The sequence below is a fragment of the Triticum urartu genome, chromosome 3A (genome assembly GCF_056163025.1).
Source record: "Triticum urartu cultivar PI428250 chromosome 3A, HENAU_Tu73, whole genome shotgun sequence".
Lineage (NCBI taxonomy): Eukaryota > Viridiplantae > Streptophyta > Magnoliopsida > Poales > Poaceae > Triticum > Triticum urartu.
Genome location: NC_141875.1, coordinates 69,791,295 through 69,812,685, shown reverse-complemented (window position 1 = coordinate 69,812,685; position 21,391 = coordinate 69,791,295). Strand labels below are relative to the sequence as shown.

General features: G+C 52.0%; 1 long non-coding RNA gene across 1 annotated transcript; it reads right to left on the bottom strand.

The window, feature by feature from the left end:
• Nucleotides 1-15,811: 15,811 nt before the first annotated feature.
• LOC147978618 (uncharacterized) lies at nucleotides 15,812-19,144 on the bottom strand. Its single transcript, XR_015618204.1, has 2 exons — nucleotides 18,861-19,144; nucleotides 15,812-18,776 (listed from the first exon to the last, which is right to left on the bottom strand). It is a non-coding gene; the product is annotated as an uncharacterized LOC147978618 (long non-coding RNA).
• Nucleotides 19,145-21,391: the final 2,247 nt, after the last annotated feature.

The following is a 21,391-nucleotide window of genomic DNA, read 5'->3' as shown; positions in this document are numbered from 1 at the left end:
TCGTCATTCCTTCTTGGCGGTGGCGGCAGCGGGGGAAGACCGGCATTGCCCTGAGGGCGATCCACACGAGGCTGGTCCCTCCAGGCGCCCTCGCGAGGATGATCCTGCTAGCGGTCCTCACGAGGCCTGTCGCGCCACTCCTGGCGCGGGCCACGGTCATCCCAGCGTCTGCCTCCACGTCCTCCTCCTCGGCTGTAGCCCCAGTCGCTGCGCTCGGGGCGTCGACCGAAACGTCCTTCACGAATGGCTCTGAGTTCTTGACAGTCACTGGTGTTGTGGGTGTTCAGGTTGTCGAAGGCGCAGAATGGTCGGCTGTTCTTGGACAACTCGGGCTGGTCTCTGCCTCGCTTGGTGTCCGACTCCGCTGCAAGCACGGCTGCTTCTTTGCGCTTCACGTCCTTGGCTTTGGCCTTCTTCTCCTCTACGCCCACAGCTGGCAGCTGGAGGAGGGAAAGGCGCCCCTCCTTAGCCCTTGCGCACTTGGTCGCTAGGTTGAACAGCTCCTGAGATGTGCACAGTTCCTCGTGGATAGCGAGCTCCTCCTTCATCTTGATGTTGCGGACGCCGCCAGAGAACGCAGAGATGATGGCCTCATCCGTAACCTTGGGGATCTTGAGGCGAGTGTTGTTGAAGTGCTGGATGTACTTCTGGAGGGTCTCTCCCGGTTGTTGCTTGATGCGGCGCAGGTCACCCGTGGCAACCGGGCGATCGCGAGTGCCCTAGAAGTTGGTGATGAAGCGGCTGCGCATCTCGTCCCAGGAGGAGATCGAGCCGTGCAGCAGGTTCAGGAGCCAGGAGCGGGCACCATCCTTGAGAGCCATAGGAAACCAGTTTGCCTTGACTTTCTCGTGGCCGTTGGCCACTTCGATGCTCAGCTTGTAGAGCTACAGGAACTCCGCGAGGTCGGGGGTGCCGTCGTAGCGAGGAGGTAGATCCGGCTTGAACTTGCCCGGCCAGGCGACGCTACGCAGCTCGGGGGTGAAGGCGTGGCAGCCGGCCGTGGTCGCCGGGGCCCGTCTCGGAGGTGGAGCTTGGACTTGATGAGGCCTGTGCACCGCCGCCGCGGGTGGCGCGCGGGCTTGGCGAGGCGGCGTGGGGAGCGCAGGTGCAGTTTCTCGCGGCCTTGGAATCTCTCGGCAGCTTCTCTCTTCGCGCGCGGGCACCGGGCGTGGCGGATCGCACCGTGGGGCCGCACGCCTTGGCGCGAAGGCACCGTCTTGGGGCAGAGGTGGTGGAGGCACTCCACGAGCCACGTCGCTTGTGGCTGGAGGAGGGCGAGGCAGAGAGGGGGTTGGCGCTGGGGAGCTCCGTGCTGTCGGTGTCAAAACCAGTGGATCTCAGGTAGGGTGTCCTGAACTGTGCCAGCCATGACGAAGCCGCCTAGTCGGATAGTTTGTCCTACAGCTAGGGCTCCGCCCGAAGTAATGTTGTACTTGACAACAAGACGAGCCATCAAGCCTTATCGTGGCGGCATAGTGGAACTCTCAATGAAAGCACCAATGTCGGTGTCAAAACCGAAAACCGGCGGATCTCGGGTAGGGGGTCCCAAACTATGCGTCTAAGGCAGATGGTAACAGGAGGCGGGGGACACAATGTTTCCCTAGGTTCGGGCCCTCTCGATGGAGGTAATACCCTACTTCCTGCTTGATTGATCTTGATGATATGAGTATTACAAGAGTTGATCTACCACGAGATCGTAGAGGCTAAACCCTAGAAGCTAGCCTATGATTATGATTGTTGTTGTCCTACGGACTAAACCCACTGGTTTATATAGACACCGGAGGGGGCTAGGGTTACATAGAGTCGGTTACAAGGGAGGAGATCTACATATCTGAATTGCCAAGCTTGCCTTCCACGCAAAGGAGAGTCCCACCCGGACACGGGACGAAGTCTTCAATCTTGTATCTTCATAGTCCAACAGTCTGACCAAAGGATATAGTCCGGCTGTCCGGGGACCCCCTAATCCAGGACTCCCTCAGTAGCCCCTGAACCAGGCTTCAATGACAATGAGTCTGGCGTGGAGATCGTCTTCGGCATTGCAAGGCGGGTTCTTCTCCAAATTCTGAATACCTGTCAAGTAGTGTTTGACTTCCAATGAATGTTGCACTCCTTGGCTTCTGCGCCTAATAATGGCTATCCTCCACGTGTCGAGCGAATGCGAGAAGTCGGGGCATTTTTACACTTGCCACCCTAACCATGTGAGTAAATCATCTATTTAAAGAGACGGGGATCCTCAGATCCAGATCACACCATCCTCCCATAGCAAGTATCCATCGGAGCACTCCTGGAAAAAGTCCATCCCGTCATGGCCGGCCATTGCAGCTCCTCCTCTCGCTCCCATAGCCCTAAGTCAAGCGATTGGAAGAAGTGTTTCGTCCCCCACAGCCAATTAGTAGTGTTACAGACCTAGGGGTTTCTCCCTCCAGTGTATATGGTCCCCGTTCGAGCCGGACTTGCCACCTACAACGGTAGGGAGCAAGCAGAGAGCTTTCCCAACCCATCCATGGGGGAGCGGGTATGCCTTGTCCCTTACTTATTAAGGGGGCTTGGATTTCCAATCCATCTGTTCCTCCACGGGCTCCTGGAGTTCTACGGCCTCCAGCTGCATAACTTTACTCCCGCCTCCATATTACACATCGCTGGCTACGTCGCCTTTTGCGAGCTGTTTTTGGGCTGCAAAGCTCATTTCGAGCTATGGAAAAGCCTATTCTGCCTCGTACCCCGTACACAGGAGGGGTCAATATATCAAGTGGGCGGAGCTGAGATATGGTGCATCGCTGGGACCGGATACCCGTCCGGTACTCCGAAGAAGACATCCGAAGACTGGCCTTCGGAGTGGTTTTATATGGAGGACGTCCCCCTTCTGGACCCTTTTCGGATGGGCCTTCCTGAGTTCAATAACGCCCCTTTGAAGAAACGCCGCAGCTGGCGCTCTCGGAGCCCCCACGAGGAAGATAACAGAGAGGTCCTTTACCTGATGGGCCGGATAAAAACGCTGGCCAAATCAGGATTGACAATAATCGAGGTTATGTCAATATGTATAATGCGGGGGGGGGGGGGGGGTGCAGCCACTTCAATATCGGGGACAACCCATGTGGCACTTTAATGGAGAAGACGATGCCACCCGCTGCGGTCGTAAGGGACCGGACTCCGTCGATGCTCTAGCGAAAATACTGTCCGATTTATATGAAGGAGAGGAAGAGGAGTTCATCCACATTAAGCCACGGGATGGATTCTCCATGTACAACCCCCCAAACTGGGTGAGCTGCTACTTTCCACTCCAGACCTTCCCGCATTCTTCGTCATAAGTATTTACCTTGCTATTTCATAGCAGGAACTGAGAAAAGCTGTGAGGGAGGTCCACATCCCGTCTCCACAACCAGAGGACCCTGACCGGGCCCTCAACCCCGGACTCGAAGAAGATCCGGACAAATTTGTGGAGCTCATTGATAGGACGTTTTATCAATTAAGCTACAACGGTGCCTTGGTGGCCATCATAGCCGATTATCCTGGACTGCTCCCTGCATCGCATGTAAGTAAAACCGGAGTCCCAACTTCCGAGAAGGATCCCCTTTTTTCCACACTTCACCTACGGCACACATATGGTGTCTTACAGGGAAGGCCCTCGAGACGCCATGCCGAACCCGAAGTGACTCACCAACAAAGGGCACCGAAGCCGGGTAGGCTTAAAAGGAAGGCGGTCAGGACTGAGACGCCGTTGCAGAGGTATGAAAAAGAACCCCGCTCCGTGGTTGTCGTCTATTAAAATATAATAACGTCCATGGTTCCTGGCAGGAAAAATGCTCGCCGGACCATATCCGGAGAGCCTGCTGGCCAAGCCTCCACCAGCTTGGCTCCAGAGCCGAACTTAGAGGCAGACGCTGACGCGGGGCCAACACCGGATGTTCCTCCTACATAGGATGCGGATAGGCTGTCCGCTATGAATTCCAAAGTGAAGAGTGCCATGAATCACAGGCGTCGCCGGGCCGTACTCCGCGATGCTTGTTTCTCTCAAGAGGCGTTTGACGCCTTCAACTCAGGAGATGCGTACATCCGAGCTGCTCAAAATGGTCTTGCCCGAGCCACGGACCAGTATGTAAAGGATATATGGGTACGAAAATCTAATAATTATGTATATCAGTAGCCCCTGAGACTTGAAACAGTTGGCACAACTGATTTAAGGATCATTGTGTACATAGGTTCTTACAGAGAAGAATACCCAGTTGTCTCAAGAGCTGGAGGAGTGCAAAGCCCAGCTACGGGCCGCAGTTGCCGCAATAAAGGAGTCCAAGAAGGCCCCATCTAGTAACACTTGTTTCTATCTAAAAGAATGACATGTACCAGTTAGTATTCGGCATGCATGCAAATCTATCAATAGATTCTGCAGATGATCCCGGAGTGAATTCGGAGGTCGTGCGAGGGGATGGGCAACATGCTCAACGACATCTAAAGGCTGGCGAGCGCGTGCTTACTCAGGTTAGGCGGGAGGAAAACGATCTCCAAGATGCCAATACCCGGCTGGGCGTTGAACTGAAAGATGTTCGGACCCAGCTTGCTGACTCCGTAAAGGAGAATAAGAGGCTTTGACGCGGCATTTTTAGTAAGTGCTTGGATGAACTTTTATAGAGTTCGGCAAAGAAACCGGCTAACAGAGTTATATCTGTAGGTATGCTGACGGGTCGTCCCACGGAGGAGATGCCCGGGTCTGCGGGTGATCTTCTGCCAGAGCTCTCACAACTGCACGAACAAGTTCGGCAGGTGATGCAGGGCATTGCCCAAGCCTTGTGGCCATCCGCCTCCCTGCCAGGAGGCATGGGGGAGCTTGTAGAGATGCTCAAGGGAGCACGGCGGCGCTTCCGATTATGGAAGGTATCAGCCTGCCGACAAGGCGCAAGGGAAGCCTGGGACATGGTGAAGACGCGATATACCAAGGCTGACCCGAACCACATGGCCGAGGTCGGACCCATGGGGTCTGATGGGAAAGACATCCCCGTCAGTTTGGTGTATGACCAGGTGAAATTAGCCGCAAAGTATTCCCAACAGGATTGTAGGCTAGACGGCCTGTTGGATGGTATAGAACAAGAATTTAGTCAGTCTAAGTGACTGTGTACTTCAAGTGACATATGTTGTCTCTAGCCGGATTGTAAATCATTTGTCATGGCGGACCTTTTTGCTTCGACCTCCGGACCCGATAGTCCGGAGTGTATCCGAATACCTGCTCAGTTATGTAAAAACCGGGGTACGCGTGGAAACCAGGCGTAGGGGTCATAAGGGTTTGAACACACAAGTATCCAACTAGCTATGTTATATTACGTGGATAGTAAGAAACATCTTCCAGGGAGAATAGTTCCGTTAAGGGTTCCTTTCCCTGGGTACACATGCATTAATGTGCATGTCCGAACTGCGAAAAGAGACGCAGGATATAAACATCTGGGGGCATGTATTACAATAAATAAAAGTCATCTTTTGTTCACCGACCGAATATTCCCTTAAGAACGCTAGCTTTTAGCTTCACCCAGTCTGAGGTACACATCTGGCTGACCCGGCAGTAACAATCGCAGAGGTGCTCCCCTTATGCCCTAGCCGAATTAACAGGAACGTAGGGCATAAACACAAGAGCCAGGCAACCCAGCTTGGCCAAAAATTAAGTCATATCAATGCATATAATGGCGAAGAAAAGGTACATGTGGAAAAGTAACACATGTGCGGGGGGCATAGAGCCCAGAACATAGTTATATTAAGCTTCTTTATAAGAAGCCCCCAGGTATAATGAGCATGCCTAGCGTGTCAAGATTGTGTAGTCAAGACACATTTTAACCTTTTAAGGCCGTGAAGAAAAAGGGAAGAAAGAAAGAAAGAAAAGACAGATAACGGATATATAAAAAATTAACGGAGGTAAGGAGACGAACACAGAGTCCGGCACTAGGCGTAGAACCTTCGGAGTCTGGCTGCGTTCCATGGGTTTGGCTCGAGTCGATTGTCCGATGCATCCCGAAGACGGCTCGCTCCACCGGTCAGAACTTTGTCAATAACGAAGGGACCTTCCCATTTGGGCTTGCGCTTGTTCTTTTTCTTCTCCGGTAGGCGTAGAACGAGTTCGCCAATGTTATTAGTTTTGGCCCGTACTTCTCTGCTTTGATACCGCCTAGCCTGTTGCTGATAGAATGCGGAGCGGGCTTTTGCCACCTCACGCTCCTCCTCCAGGGCGTCCAAACTGTCCTGCCGATCAAGCTCGGCTTCTTTCTCTTCGTACATGCGCACTCGAGGTGAGTCATGAATGATGTCGCAGGGCAGTACCGCCTGTGTGCCGTACACCATAAAGAACGGTGTGTATCCGGTAGTGCGATTCGGCATGGTCTGCAGCCCCCATAGTACGGAGTCAAGCTCCTCCACCTAGTGCGTATCTGATTTCTTCAAGGATCGCACTAATCTGGGTTTAATGCCGCTCATGATAAGACCATTTTCTCGCTCAACTTGACCGTTAGTTTGCGGGTGATAGACAGAGGCATAATCGAGCTTAATGCCCATGTCGCTGCACCAAGTTTTTACATCGTCGGCTGTAAAGTTCGAGCCGTTATCGGTGATGATGCTATTGGGGACGCCGTAACGGTGTACAACCCCGGATATGAAGTCTATCACTGGTCCGGACTCGACCATTTTAATTGGTTTGGCTTCTATCCATTTGGTGAATTTATCCACCATGACCAATAGGTATTTTTTCTTATGGATTCCCCCTTTAAGGGGTCCGACCATATCAAGCCCCCAGACCGCAAAGGGCCAAGTAATGGGGATTGTTTGGAGAGCGGTAGGTGGCATATGGCTTTGGTTTGCAAAAAGCTGGCAACCAACGCAATGTTGAACGAGGTCCTGTGCGTCTGCTCGGGCCGTCGGCCAGTAAAAACCTGTAAGGAAGGCCTTGCTTACAAGGGCCCGAGCTGCGGTGTGGTGGCCGCCAAGTCCAACATGCATTTCTGCCAAAAGTTGCCGTCCTTCCTCTTCGGACATGCGCCTTTGAAGTACTCCGGTAGTGCTTTTCTTATAAAGCTCTCCCTCGTGGACCTTGTAGGCTTTAGACCGCCGCACAATGCAACGTGCCTTGTTTGGGTCATCAGGGAGTTCTTGCCTAGTTAGGTAAGCCAAGAAGGGATCTGTCCACGGGGCGATGACAGCCATAATCACGTGGGCCGAAGGTGTTATTTTGGTGGTAGAGCCTCCGATTATGTCAGAGTGTTCGGGATCTGGTGTTGTGGCCAGATCCGGAATGTTTTTGCCGGTCTCCCCTTTCCAAACCATGGATGGCTTAAACAGCCTTTCCAAGAAGATATTAGGTGGGACAGGGTCGCGCTTAGCGCCGATGCGGGCGAGGATATCCGCCGCTTGATTGTTTTCTCGAGCCACATGGTGGAATTCGAGGCCCTCGAACCGAGCTGACATTTTGAGGACGGCGTTGCGGTAAGCCGCCATTTTTGGGTCCTTGGCGTCAAAGTCCCCATTTATTTGAGATATTGCGAGGTTCGAATCCCCCCGCACCTCTAGGCGTTGAATGCCCATGGAGACTGCCATCCGGAGACCATGCAATAGGGCCTCATATTCTGCTGCAGTGTTGGAGTCTGGGTATATATTTGGAGTACGTATTGGACTGTATCTTCGGTGGGGGATGTCAGGACGACGCCTGCCCCCAGACCAGCCAGCATCTTAGAGCCGTCAAAGTGCATGACCCAATTGGAGTACGTGCCGTACTCTTTAGGGAGTTCGGCTTCCATCCATTCAGCGACGAAATCAGCCATTACTTGCGACTTAATGGCTCGCCGTGGTTTATATGTTATGTCGAACGGGAGGAGCTCGATAGCCCATTTAGCAATTCGGCTCGTGGGATCACGGTTATTTATTATGTCATTGAGTGGTACTTCGAAGGCCACCTTAACCGAACACTCTTGAAAGTAGTGTCGTAGTTCCCGGGATGCCATGAAGACCGCGTATGATATCTTTTGATAATGTGGGTACCGTGATTTGCATGGAGTGAGGACGGTGGATACGTAGTATACCCGCTTTTGAAGCGGGAACTTATGTCCGTCCGTCTCTCGTTCGACGATGAGCACCGCGCTTACAACTTGGTGTGTTGCCGCTATATATAACAACATTGGTTCGCCGACATTTGGCGCGGCCAACATTGGGTTGGTGGCCAATAAGGATTTTATTTCTTCCAATCCGTCCGTGGCCGCATCCGTCCACTCAAAGTGTTCGGTACGTCAAACAAGGCGATAAAGAGGTAGTGCCTTTTCTCCTAATCGGGAGATAAAGTGGCTTAAGGCAGGCACGCATCCAGTTAACTTCTGGATTTGCTTGAGGTCTGTTGGGATAGCCAACTGTGACAAATCTCGGATTTTAGCCGGATTTGCTTCAATTCCTCTATTGGAGACGATGAAGCCTAAGAGTTTTCCGGCGGGCACGCAGAAAACACATTTTTTTGGATTGAGCTTGATGTCATATGTTCGGAGATTGTCGAACGTGAGCCTCAAGTCATCTATTAAGGATTCGACGTGTCTTGTTTTAATTACCACATCGTCCACGTATGCCTCCACTATTTTGCCGATTTGTGTTTCCAGGCATGTCTGAATCATGCGTTGATAGGTTGCATCGGCGTTTTTGAGCCCGAAAGGTATGGTGTTAAAACAGAAGGGGCCGTATGGAGTGATGAATGCCGTTGCGGCTTGATCGGGCTCCGTCATCTTAATTTGATGGTATCCGGAGTATGCGTCGAGGAAGCACAATGAGTCGTGTCCTGCGGTAGCGTCGATAATTTGATCGATGTGGGGGAGGGGGAAGGGATCCTTGGGGCAAGCTTTGTTAAGGTCCTTGAAATCGACACATAGTCGCCAGGATTTTTCCTTCTTTGGTACCATCACCAGGTTTGCTAGCCAGTCCGGATGTTTTATTTCTCTAATGAATCCGGCCTCGAGTAACTTGGCTAGCTCTTCTACCATGGCTTGTCTCTTAGGCTCAGAGAAACGCCAAAGAGTCTGCTTGACCGGCTTGAACCCCTTTAGGATGTTAAGCCTATGCTCGGCCAGCCTGCGTGGGATTCCTGGCATGTCTGAAGGATGCTAGGCGAAGATGTCCCAATTCTCGCGCAAGAACTCCCGCAGTGCGGCGTCTGTTGTAGGGTTCAGCTGTGCCCCGATGGATGCTGTTTTTGTAGGGTCCGTTGGGTGGACCTGGAATTTGACTATTTCATCTGCTAGTTTGAAAGGGGTGGACTTCGGTCTTTTGTCGAGTATCACATCATCCCTGTCCACCATGGGGCGTAGCGCAGTTAGTTCTTCGGCCGTAAGGGCTTCGGATAACGCCTCAAGGGCTAGTGCGGCGGTTTTATTTTCGATGCGGAGTGCTATGTCCGGATCACTAGCCAGAGTGATGATTCCATTGGGCCCGGGCATTGCTTCAACCGTAATGGGGTATATCTTGGAAGATCGTGAATGCCTCCTGCCCTAAAAGGGTGTGGTATCCGCTACTGAACGGGGCAACTTCGAATGTGATTTCTTCGGACCTATAATTCTCCGGCGTGCCGAATACCACATCTAGTGTGATTTTTCTCGCACATCGTGCCTCCCGACAAGCACGATTCCTCTGAAGGCCGTGCTGCTTTGCTTAATCCGGCTCTTGTCTATTTCCATTTTGCTAAGAGTTTCCTCATAGATGAGGTTTAATCCGCTGCCATCGTCCATGAGCACTTTAGTAAGCCGGAAACCGTCCACAATTGGACTAAGGACCAAAGCGGCTGGTGCTCGGGCTGTTCAGAATTGAGGTTCGTCAATGGCATTGAAGGTTATGGCCATGTCGTTCCATGGATTTATTGCTGCAACGTGGCAGGCTTCGGCAACGCTGCGGAGTGTTCGCTTGTGCCTATTATTTGAGGCGAAGGTCTTGAAGACTGTCAATACTGTATTGTTATTTTCCACGGGATGGTGATCTGTTGTATTGTTGATGAGGATTACCTCGCCGCTCTTGCCACCTGCCGGAGTATCCGACATGCTCTATGGCTGTGTGTTGGCATGGTATCCGCTGTATTGTGAATTTTGCATGGCCCATTGAGCCATCCCTCCAATACAGTTCTACGCCCTGTAGTGGGCTTTTGTTTCTTTGTAATTGAATCGGGTGACTTACGAGAGTACACCCCTTTAGTTCGGACGGGGGGGTTTAGTGAGAGCCGGAGGGTCCCAGAATTTTGTTTGGGTTTTCCATGCGCTTTCCATCACATAGTACATCCGTACTATGGCCGCCAAGTCAGCAAAGTGTGCTATGTCATGACGACTTATGGCGTTGAGGATTCCCTTGTCTGTGCAATTTTTGCAAAAGAATGAAATTGCGTCTTCCTCGCGACAGTCCTTGACCTTGATCATTACAAGGAGGAATCTGTCCCAATAGTGACATGCTGTCTCTTGGGGCTCTTGTCTAATGTGAGAAAGATCACTTGAGTCTGGGTGGGTGGGCAGATTTAGGTCCGAACCCTGACCCGATCTGAAACCCAGGGGCGGAGGAGTTTCTGAGCTTGGCAGTTCAGACTCCGGGATGTTGCCCAATAGTTCTGGCCCGCTGTCTGATTATAGGTTCGAAGCTTGGGCCATGTCCTCCCGTGGACGGGTATCCGACTTGGAGAACTCGGGAATCCAGACATAGTTTGTCCTCAAAATAGAGGAAGAATTGCTACATTGCTCCTCCACCACCACTATCTGATCGGTGACCATCGGAGAGTTAATCTCCCTTTGGTCGGGTTTAAACCCGATCCGATCATAGTCCGTTGCGACTCCCAGGGCGGTGATGCGATCCAAGAGCTCGTTCAAGGAAGAGAGCTCTATTGGATGCATCTGCTCGGCGAATCCTGAGCCGACGTGGAGGCTGTTTTTGATGTCCCGAGAAGTCATCGTCGGTGCGACGGCCGAACGGGCGGTCATGACGAAGCCGCCTAGTCGGATAGTTTGTCCTATAGCCAGGGCTCCGCCCAAAGTAATGTTGTCCTTGACAACAAGACGAGCCATCAAGCCTTATCGTGGCGGCACAGTGGAACTCTCAATGAAATAACAAATGTCGGTGTCAAAACTGAAAACCGGCGGATCTCGGGTAGGGGGTCCCGAACTATGTGTCTAAGGCAGATGGTAACAGGAGGCGGGGGACACAATGTTTACCCAGGTTCGGGCCCTCTCGATGGAGGTAATACCCTACTTCCTGCTTGATTGCTCTTGATGATATGAGTATTACAAGAGTTGATCTACCACGAGATCGTAGAGGCTAAACCCTAGAAGCTAGCCTATGATTATGATTGTTGTTGTCCTACGGACTAAACCCACCGGTTTATATAGACACCGGGGGGGCTAGGGTTACACAAAGTCGGTTAAAGGGAGGAGATCTACATATTTGAATTGCCAAGCTTGCCTTCCACGCAAAGGAGAGTCCCACCCGGACATGGGACGAAGTCTTCAATCTTGTATCTTCATAGTCCAACAGTCCGGCCAAAGGATATAGTCCGGCTGTCCGGGGACCCCCTAATCCAGGACTCCCTCACCTGCGGCGCGGACGAGCTCGGCGACGTGGTCGAGCCAGTCCTCGTAGGGGTCGTCGATCGGGCGGTAGCGCAGGAGCTCGTTCGCCATGAGGAGTGCGGCCTGCGCGTCCATGGGAGTGCGACGTGCGTGGGACAAGGAACCGGCCGGGGTCAGCTATGGGGTGGCGGTGCGGTCGTCCTGCTGCACCATTGGGTGCAGCGAGGACGCTTGCTGCTCGTTCCCCGCTGGGCCAGTGGCGGCGTTGGTGGTAGGCGACGGGGAACGACGAGGTGGCTCACCAACGGGATCCGTCTGAGCAACACGGGTAGTGAGGGCAGGCCGGCGTTCAGCTCGAGCGCAACGAGCATCTGCCATGGAGATGACGGAACGACGGAGCGATGGAGCGCCGACCGATGGAAGGGAAGCTACGGCGCACCCCTACCTGGCGCGCCAAATGTTGGATCACAGGTTCTGACAGACTCTTGAGTTTCGAACTCTGGGGTGCGCGCGAAGTTCTTTCCCTCCTGTCGATCTACGTCCTAGCATGCTAAGGTCTCACGGACGAACTCGACACACTCGCAACACAAAAACACAAGGTTTATACTGGTTCGGCCACCGTTGTGGTGTAATATCCTACTCCAGTGTGGTGGTGATGGATTGCCTCTTGGGCTGATGTAGAACAGTACAAGGGGAAGAACAACCTCCTGAGGTTGAGGTGTTCTTGTGCTTGGTGTGCTAAGGGTCATGGTGAGATGTCTCTGAAATCTCCCCTCTACGGTGGTGGCTAGTTCTACTTATATAGGCCTTGGTCCTCTCCCCAAATATTGAGCGGGAAGGGAGCCAACAATGGCGGCCAATTTGAAAGGGGACATCTAGTACAAGCTATCCTGACAAAAGGTGGTCTTCGCCTGCCAAAGGTTCTAGCGGTGACGCCGTCCTGGGCTCCATGGTGACCCCCGTCCTGCCGTCCTTCTGGCCTTGGTCTCGTTGTAGCGATATGGAAACCTTTTCCTGATGCCTCGGTACTCCGCGCCTGCGCTTGCCCCCATGGTACCAAAGAGGAAACAAGGACGCCGCGCGCGCTGGCACCCGCCTGGTGTCGATCGTCATGGCTCACGTCATGTGAGCCTCGCAAGGTTCGCCCCGCCTTGATATCTCCGCCCCTCGCGAGGCAGCCTGGTGAGGCCGCTCCTGAGGAGGTCTTGCGTCGTCCGCCTCACGAGGCTTGGCACCTCGCGAGGGTCTTGAATGCCTTGTTGATGATGATGGGTCGTACAGACCTGCCAGCACAGCCACGCCATGGGCCGCAGGCAGGCAAGTCTGGGGACCCCTATTCCCAGAACGCCGACATATGCCTCCCAGGGATTGATAAACCTTAGGTCATCCACTTGAGAGAAATTTGCTACTGTCCTACAAACCTCTGCACTTGGAGGCCCAACAACGTCTATAAGAAGAAAGTTGTGTAGTAGACATTAGCCTGCGGAAAAGAAACCTGAAAAGGATAAAAAGAAAAGTAAAAGTATGTGTGTCCAAGGAAGGTCAAGACATATTGTGGACCACAGTCTGGTTATGCCTCTGTCTCTACCCATGGTATTTTTAGTACGTAGTTATGTACGCGAGGTACGTATGCCGTCACTTGGTCGGGACTGAGACGGGGGTCGAACTGCTAATCGAGCTCCTGACGAGCTAGACTGTTCTGCCACAGAGTGGCCTGGACTCGTTTAACAGTGTCTGGGAGCGTGGCCGCCGAATTAAGGTTCTGCTTATGAAGGCCGCTCTGTACCTCTGCTTCCAGGGCAGCGGTGTGCTCCTCAGTACGGAGGGAGCGCTCCGTGTTTCCATTGACTGTTATGACACCGCGTGGTCCGGGCATCTTGAGCTTGAGATAAGCATAGTGCGGCACCGCATTGAATCAGGCAAAGGCGATTCGTCCGAGCAATGCGTGATAGCCGCCGTGGAAGGGGACGATATCAAAGATTAGCTCTTCGCTTCGAAAGTTGTTCGAGCAGCGGGCCTCTACACCTGGTATAACTCCTTTAAAGGTAGTTTTGGTGGGCTTGATCCTTGATGGATCAATGCCCATTTTGCGCACTGTATCATGATAAAGCAGGTTGAGGCTGCTGCCGCCGTCCATGAGGACCAGTGCGGCTGAACCACCATGACGGATACTGGTCGGATGGTCCCTACGATCGAAGGTGATCATGCATGACGACCATGGGTTGAATTTTGGGGCGACTGGCTCTATCGCATAGACATCCCTCAGCGCGCGCTTGCGCTCCCTCTTGGGGATATGGGTAGCGTATATCATGTTCGCCATTTTGATTTGAGGGGGAAACTTCTTCTGGCCCCCTGTGTTCGGTGGACGGGGCTCCTCGTCGTCATTCTCGCTTTGCGACCCCTTCTCCTTGTCTTCGGCATTTAACTTGCCGGCATGTTTGAAGACCCAACAACTCCGGTGAGTATGATTGGCTGGTTTATCAGGGGTGCCATGGATCTGACATGGACGATCGAGTATGCGGTCCAGGCTGGAAGGGCCCTGATTATTTCTTTTATATGGCTTCTTCCGCTGACCGGACTTGGAGGCACTGAATCCAGTGTTGACCGCCGTGTCATCGGTATTGCCACCGTTGCTTCAACACTTGTGTCTGTTGCGTCGGGGCTTGCCGTTGCTATTTCTGGCTTCCGAAGTGCCAGGTTCGCTTGCATTGTTATTGCTACGGGCTAGCCAGCTATCTTCACCCGCGCAAAAGCGGGTCATAAGCGCCGTGAGGGTTGCCATGGACTTCGACTTTCCTTGGCCAAGGTGTCGGGCGTGCCATTCGTCTCGGATGCTATGTTTAAAGGCCGCTAGGGCTTCGGCATCTGGATAGTCGATGATCTAGTTCTTTTTGGTTAAGAACCTAGTCCAGAATTTCCTGGCTGACTCACCGAGCTGTTGAATTATGTGACTTAAGTCGTCGGCATCCGGAGGTCGAACATATGTACCTTGGAAGTTGTCAAGGAAGGCTTCTTCTAAGTCCTCCCACCTGCCAATGGAGTTTTCAGGAAGGCTATTCAGCCAGTGCCGGGCTGGCCCCTTGAGTTTTAGGGGGAGGTATTTGATGGCATGAAGATCATCGCTGCAGGCCATATGAATATGGAGAATGAAGTCTTCAATCCATACTGCGGGATCTGTGGTTCCATCATATGATTCGATATTCACGGGTTTGAACCCTTCTGGGAATTCATATTCCATTACTTCATCAGTGAAGTAGAGGGGGAGTGCGGTTCCTCTATATCGAGCCAGATCGTGACGTAGTTCAGATGGAGTCCCTCTGCGGCTTTTGGCTCGGACGTGATTGTGCTTGCCATGTTCGGCTTGATAGCCATACACATGCGTCGGGGCACGCCCTGCGATCCATAGATCGATTTTTCTTGACCTGCTTTATTCTTCAGGTCCTGCCGCAGGTCATATGTGTATCCCTGAGCAGTTTTGTCTCTGCCTTTACGACGATGTAGGACGGGCCCATGTTCGGCTTGAGTTGCCGTTGTGTCCCGGTGATCGATCAGCTGCATTACGCACTCATGGTATGGGCTCAAGTGCCTCGTGATTGAATTGAGGTAGCAGTTTACGCTCCGGGTAACTTTTGGTTGGGCGCTCGAGGTCGTATTCTTCTGCTGCCAGGACGTCAGTCCATCTATCGTTGAGTTGATGTTGATCAGCTTGAAGCTGCTGCTACTTCTTTTTCAGGCTCCTTGAAGTGGCTATTAGTCATTTCTTAAAGCACTCCTGTTCGAGAGGTTCCTCAGGCACGATAACGTCTTCGTTGCCGAGGCTCACCTCATCCTCGGAGGGTGGAAGATAATTACTGTCCTCCGAGTCTTCGTTTGCAGCCTGTTCATCAGGGCTAACTCGCCCATCCTCCCGACCGTCTTGTTCGGAGTTTTGCTCGACGGGATTTTCTTAGTCTTCGGCATCATCCGGGGTGTTGTTTTCTCTCGTGCCGGTATTGCTGTCTTTGCTGTGGCGTGATTTAGAGCGGCGGCGTCGGCGCTTTTGTTGTATCTCGGTAGGTTTGTCCTCTACTGGATTCTTCTCTTTATCGCTACCACCCTCCTTGGGTGCATCCACCATGTACACGTCATACGAAGAGGTGGCCGTCCAACGTTCAGTAAACGGTAGTTTTCGGCTTGCTCCTTGTAACGCCCTCGATGCGGCTATATCTCCTATGTGTCGAAGCACGACTTAAAAGCATAACCGCATTGAAAGCAATGTCGCAAGTGAGGTAATCTTCACACAACCCATGTAATACATAAGGGAAAGAGATACATAGTTGGCTTACAATCGCCACTTCACACAATTACATGAATAAAGCATTACATCATCCAAATACAATCAAGGCCCGACTACGGAGCCTAAATAAAAGAAGACTACCCCAAAAGCGACAAGGTCCCCGATCGACCCCAACTGGGATCCACTACTGATCAACTAGAACGACATGTCACAAAGGACAAGATCTTCATCGAGCTCCTCCTTGAGCTTGGTTGCGTCATCTGCATGGTTCAACGGCACCTGCAAGCTTGTTTTGGAAGTATCTGTGAGCCACGGGGACTCAGCAATCTCGCACCCTCGCGATCAAGACTATTTAAGATTATAGGTAAGGTAAAGGTATGAGGTGGAGCTGCAGCAAGCGACTAGCATATATGGTGGCTAACATACGCAAATGAGAGCGAGAAGAGAAGGCAAAGCACGTTTGAGAACCTATGATCAAGAGGTGATCCTAGAACAACCTACGTCAAGCATAACTCCAACACCGTGTTCACTTCCCGGACTCCGCCGGAAAGAGACCATCACGGTTACACACGCGGTTGAGGTATTTTAATTAAGGTCAACTTCAGGTTTTCTACAACCGGACGTTAACAAATTCCCATCTGCCAATAACCGCGGGCACGGCTTTCGAAAGTTCAAATCCCTGCAGGGGAGTCACAACTTAGCCCATCACAAGCTCTCACGGTCAACGAAGGATATTCCTTCTAGCAGGAAGACCCGATCAGACTCGGAATCCCGGTTACAAGACATTTCGACAATGGTAAAACAAGACCAGCAAAGCCACCCAGATGTGCCGACAAATCCCGATAGGAGCTGCACATATCTCGTTCTCAGGGCACATCGGATGAGCAAGACGTCGGGTAAGCCAGCCCATAGTTGCCCCTGGTAGCCTCGGACATCGCTCAGTTGGACCAACACTCAGAGGAGCACTGGCCCGGGGGGGTTAAAATAAAGATGACCCTTGAGTCTACAGAACCCAAGGGAAAGAAAAGGCTAGGTGGCGAATGGTAAAACCAATGTTGGGCCATGCTGGAGGAGTTTTATTCAAGGCGAACTGTCAAGGGGTTCCCATTATAACCCAACCGCGTAAGGTACGGAAAATCCGGGAACATAACACCGATATGACGGAAACTAGGGCGGCAAGAGTGGAACAAAACACCAGGCATAAGGCCGAGCCTTCCACCCTTTACCAAGTATATAGATGCATTAATTAAATAAGAGATATTGTGATATCCCAACAAAATATCCATGTTCCAAACATGGAACAAGCTCCAATCTTCACCTGCAACTAACAACGCTATAAGAGGGGCTGAGCAAAGCGGTAACATAGCCAAACAACGGTTTGCTAGGACAAGGTGGGTTAGAGGCTTGGTTCAACAATATGGGAGGCATGATAAGCAAGTGGTAGGTATCACAGCATAGGCATAGCAAAAGAGCGAGCAACTAAGCAAGCAAAGATAGAAGTGATTTCGAGGGTATGGTCATCTTGCCTGAAATCCCGTAAGGAAGAAGAACGAGTCCCTGAAGAAGACAAACGGACGTAGTCGAACGGTTCCTCACAAACGCGACGTTATCAGAACCAACCCGAAGAAGAAACACCTGAAAGAAGCAAACAACATAGTAAACAACCAACACAACAACATGGCATGATGCACAATCGAGTATGATGCATGTCCGGTTTAATGAAGCATGGCATGGCAAAGTGCACAAACAATCCTACAAATTAAGTGGAGCTCAACATGCAACTCCGTTGCATATTAACGAAACACCACGTGACTTATTTAGTTCTCTCTTGTTTATGTACCCAACAATATTAAATGTTCTTAGCATGGCAAGAGGGTGAAGCATAATTAAACTACCTAACTAGGCAAGTTTAAATGAGGCCGGAACAACAAACCACAAGTCCGGAAACTCCTCATGTGCATATTTTAGATTTGGTGCTGTTCTACCCTAAACCATATTTTAGAGTTGTTAAACATGCAAAACAAGTACACCATGTTAAACTAGACATTTTTCTACCCCAAATGCATATAAAGTTTGTTACAAACCGAGCTACGGTTAAATAGTTATGAATTAAATTATTTTAACATGGCATAGGGACAAATTTAAACAAACATCATTTTAAACATCTTAAACATGGGTGAAAGTTGCATATTATTAAACTAAACAAAATTCTAGCCATTTTACATATAAAGTTTATTTAATTCCGATGCACGGTTCATGAGTTATTAGATGCATGATTCTTAAGGGGTTTTCTGTAAATATGCAGTACTCTGGATAAAAGACAAATTCACAGATCTGGAAAAAAAACCACACTGGGCCAAATCTGCTGGTTGGCCGAACAGTGCACAGGGGAGGCTGGGCGCGTCCTCACCTCGTTGGGCCGGATCTGGCCAGCGGCTGGGCCTCACCATGGGCTTTGGCCCAAGGCGGTGGAGAGGAAGGAGGCCCGCAGAGGGCGCGTTGGGCCGGCTTGCTTGGCTCGATCGAAAGCTTCAACGAAGCCTGGTCTCGCTCATGTTCTGATGAAGCTGAAGCACGCAGCGGTTCGGTGCAGCGAAACATGGCAGCAGGGCGGCGACCGATCTTGAGGGCGACGCGGGAGGACTTGGCGCAACGGCTCCAGGGACTTGGCGAGGCTCCAGGACGGCGCGGCGGTGGATCCGGGCATGGGGAGAGGCGCGATGCAGGCGGGGTGTGGTCAACAGGAGCGGGGCGAGGCGCTGCTGTCTTCTTCTCTGAAGAAACAGAAACAACAGCAGGGGTTTGAAGCAGGGGCTCTCCGGCGAGGGCACCGGCGACCGGGGACGGGGCCTAGCTGCCGAGATCCGGCCGGAATGGGCAAGTGCGGCGGAGTGCCAGTCGGATCTGGTCGGGGATTGCGTGGATCCGTGGTGGATGGTGACGAACAGCGGGCGACGGGGTTCCTGCACTCCACGGAAGAGAGAGCCATGAGAGGAGGAGGAGAAGCAAGATGGGGAGAAGGAAGGAGAGGGAAGCCGGGCACTGGCCTGGGTCGGGGCGACGCTTGCGAGGGTCAACGACGAGGACAGCGGGGCGGAGCAGTGGCTTGCGGGGGCTTCCTCTCCTCTCGATGGAGCTCGGGAACGAGGGCATGGGGAGGCAGCAGCCTCGGGCAGAGGAGGAAGAGGAAGGAGCTCCGATGGCTTCACTTGCTGCTGCTGCTGGTAGCCGGTGGAGCTCGAGCGAGGTCCACCGAGGTGGCTTGGTGGTGTTGAGATCGAGGAGGAGGGGATCCCGAGAAAGAGGAGAGTAGGTGGAGTGGCGGCGGCGATGGGACAAACGGCCTAAATTTTAGGGTTGGTCAATATATATACGTTATTGGATTAGGTTAGGGGGGTATTCGGTCCGTCCGATCGTAATCGGGTGGTCGAGAAAAATAGACTAAGAAGTCCAATTAACAAAACGGAGACGTTTTGTAGATATTTGGGGATGATCCGGACACAGCGGTGACGAAAGTCCAGTTCGGGTCCGGGGCAGCTTTCATACGCGCGCGAGGAGGGCCGTGGGCTGACAAGAGAGGTTAGGTTGGACTTGACGGTAGGTAGTGGGATTTGTAGACGGCCTAGAGAGGAAAGAGAGGGAAAGCCCGGCAACAGTTTTCGGAGACCGAAAACGTCCGACGTTAGACCGGCTATACTGCCGCTATAATTATCCATTGGGGCATCAAACGATCTCCGAATGCGATGAAACTTGACAGGCGGTCTATCTACACTATAATAAGACCACACGTCAACTCTCATCCCATTCCAAGAACATTTTCCGGCCACTTATAAAATACTATTTTGGACATGCCGCAGGCGCGTGCAAGTGTGTCTGGGCTCAGAACGGACAACGGAGAGAACGAGGAGGCCGGGACGGATGTAAGTTTTGAAAACATGATGATGCAATGCAAATGATGACATGACAAGATGCGACACGTAATCAAATGACATGGCAACGACTGCGAATAACTGGAGGACACCTGGCACATCAGTCTCGGGGCGTTACACTCCTCTCCGACATCGTCGTCCATTCCATCGATGTCTTCGAAGCCGTAATCAAGCATGTCAGTTAAGTCCTCTACTATGGTGATGAAGTGGGTGGTGGGTGGGACGTAAAATTCCCCGCTCTCAGCCCCTAGTCTGGGCTGGGTGCAGTTCGAATGTTGCTCCTCCGTAATCACGAGGGATCGCATCAGGTCCAGAGCCTCTCTTAAAGGCGAGGGTTGTTGAGGGAGAAAATAATTCGTGGAGTATGGCGGGAAGGGAATTCCTTGGCCGAGCTCACACGATGCTAACTCTGAGATTTCAGAGCCGGCGTCCAAGGAAGAGTCCAGCTTGGTGATGGACATCGTTGACACTGCTTCCTCTAACTCTCCCGTACTGGGCTTAGTGGCCATAGAGAGTCCGGCGGGTTTAGAAATCCCGTCTTCAGTACTGGTGAGGCGCTCCGGCTCTAAGGCCAAAGCGGAGGTTGGGATCGTGAATCCTTGGAAGATCAAGTCTCCTCGGATATCAGCGACATAATCCAAGTTTCCAAAACTAATCTGGTGACCTGGGGCGTAGCTGGCGAACTGCTCCAGATGGCCAAGCGAGTTGGCTCGCAGTGCGAAGCCGCCGAATACGAAGATCTGGCCGGGGAGAAAAACCTCCCCTGGGGCAGCATCGTTGCAGATCATGGATGAAGCCATCGAACCTTCTGACGGCACCACAGTGGAACTCTCAATGAAAGCACCAATGTTGGTGTCAAAACCGGTGGATCTCGGGTAGGGGGTCCCGAACTATGCGTCTGAGGTTGTTGGTAACAGGAGACAAGGGACACGAAGTTTTACCCAGGTTCGGGCCCTCTCGATGGAGGTAAAACCCTACGTCCTGCTTGATTAATATTGATGATATGGGTAGTACAAGAGTAGATATACCATGAGATCGAGGAGGCTAAACCCTAGAAGCTAGCCTATGGTATGATTGTTGATGTGTATGTTGTCCTACAGACTAAAACCCTCCGGTTTATATAGACAACAGATAGGGTTAGGGTTACATAGAGTCGGTTACAATGGTAGGAGATCTTCATATCCGTATCGCCAAGCTTGCCTTCCACGCCAAGGAAAGTCCCTCCCGGACACGGGAAGAAGTCTTCAATCTTATATCTTCATAGTCCAGGAGTCCGGCTGAAGGTATAGTCCAGCCATCCGGACACCCCCTAATCCAGGACTCCCTCACCGAGCATGCGTTCAAATCCTCGTACGCACCGCGGTAGAGGATGCAGTCATTAGGGCATGCATGTATCTTCTGCACTTCCAATCCTAGAGGGCATACGACCTTCTTTGTTGCGTACATACTGTCTGGCAATTCGTTATCCTTTGGAAGCTTCTTCTTCAATATTTTTAGTAGCTTCTCAAATCCTTTGTCAGGCACAGCATTCTCTGCCTTCCACTACAGCAATTCCAGTACGGTACCAAGCTTTGTGTTGCCATCTTCGCAATTGGGGTACAACCCTTTTTTGTGATCCTCTAACATGCGATCGAACTTCAGCTTCTCCT